We start from the raw sequence: 6,000 nt of genomic DNA, 5'->3' as shown, positions 1-6,000 counted from the left end.
GAAAGCTGAGAGCTAATCTGTGCAGAATTGGTAAAAAGGTTGTTTGTAAATCTTTGTAAATGAATAGAAATGGTGAAGCACATCACAGTGTTTGTTACTAGAAGACCTATTATATGGTTATAATAGTGGTCCAAAGGGAAAGTTGAAGGACATGTATATTACTAGAAAGAAAACTAAAAAGTGTAACATAGGACTGTACAACATAGTGAAACCTCATGAAAAATATGAATATGGGTAATTGTACATATAAGACTTTTTACAAATTATAAATATAAATAAACTAGAGAGATGCAAACAGAATGTGTACAGTGATGAAGCATAGAGAGTGAAAGGTGATGATTTTTTGTTGGTTTATTATTATTGGAATAATAAAAATGCTCTAATAATGACTGAAGTGATGAATGTACAACTAGGTGATTATATAAAATACCATTGATTGTACACTTTGGATGGATTTATGCTTTATTAATATGTATCGATAAAATTCATTTGTTAAAAAAAGAAAACAGTTAGAGACATAAGAATAGGTAGAGAAGAAAGATAAACATCTATTGTCAGATAATATGATAGCATACTTCAAAACACCAAAAAAATCTATGATAGGTAATAAAAGTTAAATATTCAATAAATAAGCAGTATATAAACTACAAAAATCAATAGCTTTCATATACACAAACCACAATCAGTTAGAAAATATGATGGAAGATAAAAAGCCCACATAAAATGGCAACATTAAAAGAAATTAATTAGAACTATACTTTCAAAATGGGGAAACCTATAGGGAGAAAACTTTAAAACATTCCTGAGAGACTTATAATGAGACTTAACAAAAAGAAAGTTACCCCTTGTCCTTAGGTAGAACTCAAAATCAGGAAGATGTCAGTTCTCCCTAAATTAACATATACTTTTAATGCAGTCCCTATAAGAATATTAACAAGTTGGTCTTTATTTTCTGGAGTTAGGCAAGCTGATTCTAAATTTTTCATATACAAATAAATATGCATGAATACAAAAAAAATTCAAAATACCTGTGAACTTTAAAAATGGGCTATGAAAACTAGCTAGCCCTACCAAATATTAAAACATACTATAAATAGTATGCTCATTTAGTTAAAACAGTGTTGAACTAATACAAAAATTGACAGATAAATAGAAGTCTCCCAAACTGACTCAAATATATTTTGAAAATTTAAAATATGATGAAAGTGGTATCTTGAATCACTTTTAAAAACTGCAATGTATACATAAAACAAAATTTCCATTTTAACCATTTTTAAGTGTTATGTATCAATGGTATAAACTACCCTCACAAGGTTGTGCTACCATCATCACCGTCAAATCACATTTTGATTAGTAGGTTGGAATAAGTGGTAGCCATTTAAAGAAACAATAGAACTGTTTCCATTTCTCAAATCATATATGTAAATAAACTCTAAATGGATCAAAGATTTAATGCAACAAATGAAGCCATACAAGTCCTAGAAAAATAAGAATTCTTTTAAACCTGGGCATGGATATGGGGAAAGCCTTTCTAAATTAAAATCTGGAAAAGAAAAAGAAAAAAACTGATAAATTTATCCATGAATAAATAAAACATTATTACATAAAACACCATAAACAAAGACAAAATACAATGACAAACGGCAAAAATTGCAATTTACATTACAGATTAGATTAATCTCTTTAATATTTAGACACTTTAAAAGGACCAATATATCTACCCAAAATGGACAAAAATATGAATGGAAAAAGATATTAAAATAGACATCAAACTTATAGAAATACGCTCAACTTCACTGAGAAGAGAAATGGCAATTAAAGCTGCATTGAGATACAATTTTTCACATCCTAAATTAGCAAATGCTGATAATACATTCTGTTGACAAGGTTGTGAGGTTGTAGATAAGCAGGGCTCTTAGCACCCTCGTTACTGATAGGTGTAAAAAAAAATGATATAACTCCTTTGAGCGGAATTTGGTAATACTAAACTCTATCTGCATTTTCCATTTAACTCTACATTTTCACTTCCAGGAACTTACTCTGGAGTTTAATCCCCACCAATACAAAACAGGTGATAAGATTATGCATTGTGCCATTTTATGTGATAAAATATACGAAATAAACAATGCCCAGTAACAGAGACTGGGAGAATACTTGCAGCATTTTTATAGAAGAATGAGGACTATCTCTACCAACTGCTGAGTGAATGCCAAGATACACTGTAATGAATGAAGTGGTGCAGCAGAGTGTTACGGTGAGCCACCTCTTGTGCAAGAAGGAGAAATAAAAATACAAGCTTCTTTTGTAAAAGAAATGGAAATGGAGTGTAGGGGATAGGGACTGGGGTGACAGTTCTCTTTATTTGGTTTTGACTGTTGTACCAGGAAAATGTGTTACATGTTCAAGAAAATAAGTCAACAGCTAGGAGAGAAGCAAACCCTCAAAGTGAATACAAATGAACGGACCAAGGCTCCTTTCCTTTGGTCTGACCAAGCTGCCAGCCTCGCTCACTCTGCACCCCGACCCACTCCCTGCACCGTCCTGATGACCTGGAAACCGATCTTGGAGCTGCTGGACTGCAGAGAAAATCACCTCGGGGAGAAAGCGAAGAAGGACTTCAGACCGTAACTCTTGTAAATATCAACCTTGCGCTCACCCTCCCCTGCCTTCTTCCTCTCCCCCAGACGCCCCAGGCTGCCCCGGCACCCGAGGCTCCAGAGTGGGCAGCTCCTGCTCTCCCTCCTCTCTCCCAGTCCTTCCAGGCTCCAGGCGGCCTCATGAGCGTAAAGGAAAGCACCGGGCCCAGCTGGTCCTAAGGGCCACCTCAGGAAGGCCCTCGCCCACCGGGATCACCCCCACCTGCTGTCATCCAGGGCGTCTCCTCCGGCCGCCGCTGGGCCCTGCAAACGCTGGCTGCCCTGGGCTTGCGGAGAGTTGAGTTCTACCCTCAGTCCCCGCTCTAGCCCTCGTCCTTGTCTAACACTGTCCAGGGCAGTTCCTCCTGTGACAGAAGCTAACAGTATAGTTGTGAACAACTGTAGTTGAGTTCTGTGGTTTTGTTATCCACGTAGGGAAAACAATCTAAGTAACTTTGGAACACAGTACACAAACTTTATGCCTTAAGTGGACTTATATTGCGATAAAACGTAATGCAAATATTTCTTGAACTTGGCTTACCAGCTGTGGCTGATTAGATTGTTTTTGGTTTTGATCTAAATTCCTGTGGGTGGGAACCCATCGTAACCAGAGTGGCTTGAGTATATTATTTTTAGTTAAGAAGTGGCCAAACGGAATGAGCATGGGCCTTAGCCTGGATTACTAGAGTCCTTTATAAACAGAAGAAATTCAGACATGGCGAGAGAAAGCCAAAGGGAGCAGCTGGAAGTCAACAGAACCTGGAAGAGAAAGGAGAGAGAGAAGAAAAGAGAGGGCACCGCCATGTGGCAGGAGGCAGGGGTACAAGCCAAGGAACCCCAAAGATTGCTATCAGGCAAAGCCAGAATGTTACGGGTTTGGACGAGAAAGCATTGCCTGGCTGATGCCTCAGTTGTAGGCTTCTCCTAGTCTCAAAACCATGAGCCAACAAATTCCCTTTCTTAAAGTCAACCATTGTGAGGTAATTGTCATGCAGCTCAGGAAATTAGGACACTAGCTTTTTGTTTCTTGTAGTAATGGTGGTGTTGTCATCTGAAACTATTTGGCTCTATTCTGTCTTTCTTGTAAGGTTTAGCACCTGAGTAAATAGTGATATTTTGGGAATGAGGCCTTTCACTGTTGGAGACGAGGGATAAAGTTATGGAAGGAAGGACAGTGAGGAAAATCCCTGGGAAGGATTTGAATTTGAGTTTATTAGTATGAATTTACAATTTGTTTATTTTTAAATTTACATAGAGTAAAATGGTTTTTCTCTGAGGCACCAATCCATGAATTTTGAAAAATGCATAGAGCTGTATAGCTACCACCACAATCAAGATACAGAACAAGTCTACCGCCCCCAACAAGTTCTCTCGTACTGCCCCTTTTTAATCAATTCTTCCCAGTCCTCAATCCCTACCAAACACTGTAAAGTTATAATTTAAATATATATAAATATTTAAATATATAAAATTAAATATATATATATGAAATGGATACCCCCATAACAATAAGCACAACTAGAACCCATTTCTGGTTTTCTACAGACCACTCCCTCCTAAAAGGCCAGGACTTCTGGGAGAAATGAGTGGCCCCAGAGCTGCGTCAGTGAGTACAAGATGAGCCTGGCACCTATTGTTAAGCCAGAACATAAGGAAGTGCTCAAAGACTGATGAAGCCATGCCCAAAACAGGGGGAGCCATGCCCAAAACAGGGGGAAGGGGGCTTCCACTAGCCAAGTGGGGATATTTTTGAGCATCAAAAAGAATAATAAAAAGTATGGAATTTAACACATTGAATAAAAAATAATTCCATAAATCCAAACTAACATAGGCACACGTTTACACACAACATTGAATAAAAGGTTTTTGGGGAGCAGGTTATTAAGATAAGCTCAAAGTATTACCCAACAAATAGATCGTTGCTTACCAAAGAAAAAACTGGATCTTTATACCGAGGCACTCTAGCATTCACCACCCTAACCAAACGAGGAAACCTGGCATCACCGGGCGTGAGATACCCGTACATTATGGGCCCCTGTAGGTGATGCAGTAAGAGCTCATAGCACATAAGAAGTTATTTTTTGCCAGCAATTTTCAACCAGAAGCTAATCATGGGGAATCAATCAGACAAATTAAAAATGCAGAATGCTCTTCAAAACAACTGGCCTAGACCAAAAATTTTTTCAATATTATAAAATTAAATAAACAAAAAAAGCCATAATAACCACTTTGTGGACAGGTGAGAAATTTTAAATAGGGGCTGCACATTACATAATATTATTGCCTTTCGTCTTTTAAGGTGTGATAATGATCTGGCTCTGTTGCTGACTTGTTTAATGGCAAAGTGCAATGATATCAGATTCTTACTTTCAAATGGTTAAAAAAAAATGTGTGTGTGGTTATGTGTGAGAATGTATACAGATGTTAGTATGAATGGGCTCCAATTGTCCCAACTTGATTTGAAGCATAAAAATGAATATTAAATACAATTCAGAGAGAGAGCACAGAATTAATAGCAAAATATTAATGGCCAATCTATAGGTGCGCATTATATTATTTTTTCAAGTTTTCTCTAAGTGCAAAAATTGTCAGAGTGAAAAGGTATAAAAAGATACCAAATGAAAAATAATAGATGTGTAAAAGAAATGTGATACAGTGCATTAGACAGGAGAGAAAACATTTTGGCCACAGCTAACTGATATTTTCTTACCCCTTTAGCTTCTTATAATTTGCTTTGTGGTAGCCTAATGTAACAGACATCTTATGCCTAAATGTCACATCCTTTTATACACTGTTTAATATAATTCATCATATTGTTTGTTTTTTCATGTATCATCGGTTAGTAGGAGACTATTGCTGTAACTCTATGAAAAACCCATTTAAAATAAAATTTGGGAAGCAGATGTAGCTCGAGTGGTTGAGCGCCTGCCTCCCATGCATGAGGTCCTGGGTCGGATCCCCTGTACCTCCTAAAACCAAACCAATGAAAATACCAACTCCAAATGGGGAGCAGATGTGGCTCAATGGTTGAGCGCCTGCTTCCAATGTTCAAGGTCTTAGATTCAATCCCCAGTACCTCCTAAAAATAATAATAAAATAAAATTTTTGAAACATAGAAAGAGAAAAGTAATTCTTTCCTTTAAAGAAAGATTTGTTGAATTGTTGCTATAAATGATGAATTCCTTTAGTGCCCTTACAAAGACTGACATAACTTAACAATTCATAAAACGAGATACTAACAACCATTATAAGCCTAAGGGTGATTTGGGGGAGACATTATCTAATACATGCAGTAAGATTGGTTCGTTTGCTTATTGACTATCTCATCAAATTATTTCTTTAAAATTTTATTTCTCCCAGATAT

This window comes from Dasypus novemcinctus, chromosome 27, assembly GCF_030445035.2.
Source record: "Dasypus novemcinctus isolate mDasNov1 chromosome 27, mDasNov1.1.hap2, whole genome shotgun sequence".
Taxonomy (NCBI): Eukaryota; Metazoa; Chordata; class Mammalia; order Cingulata; family Dasypodidae; genus Dasypus; species Dasypus novemcinctus.
The sequence above is the reverse complement of the archived record's forward strand: the minus strand, read 5'-3'. Positions refer to the sequence as shown.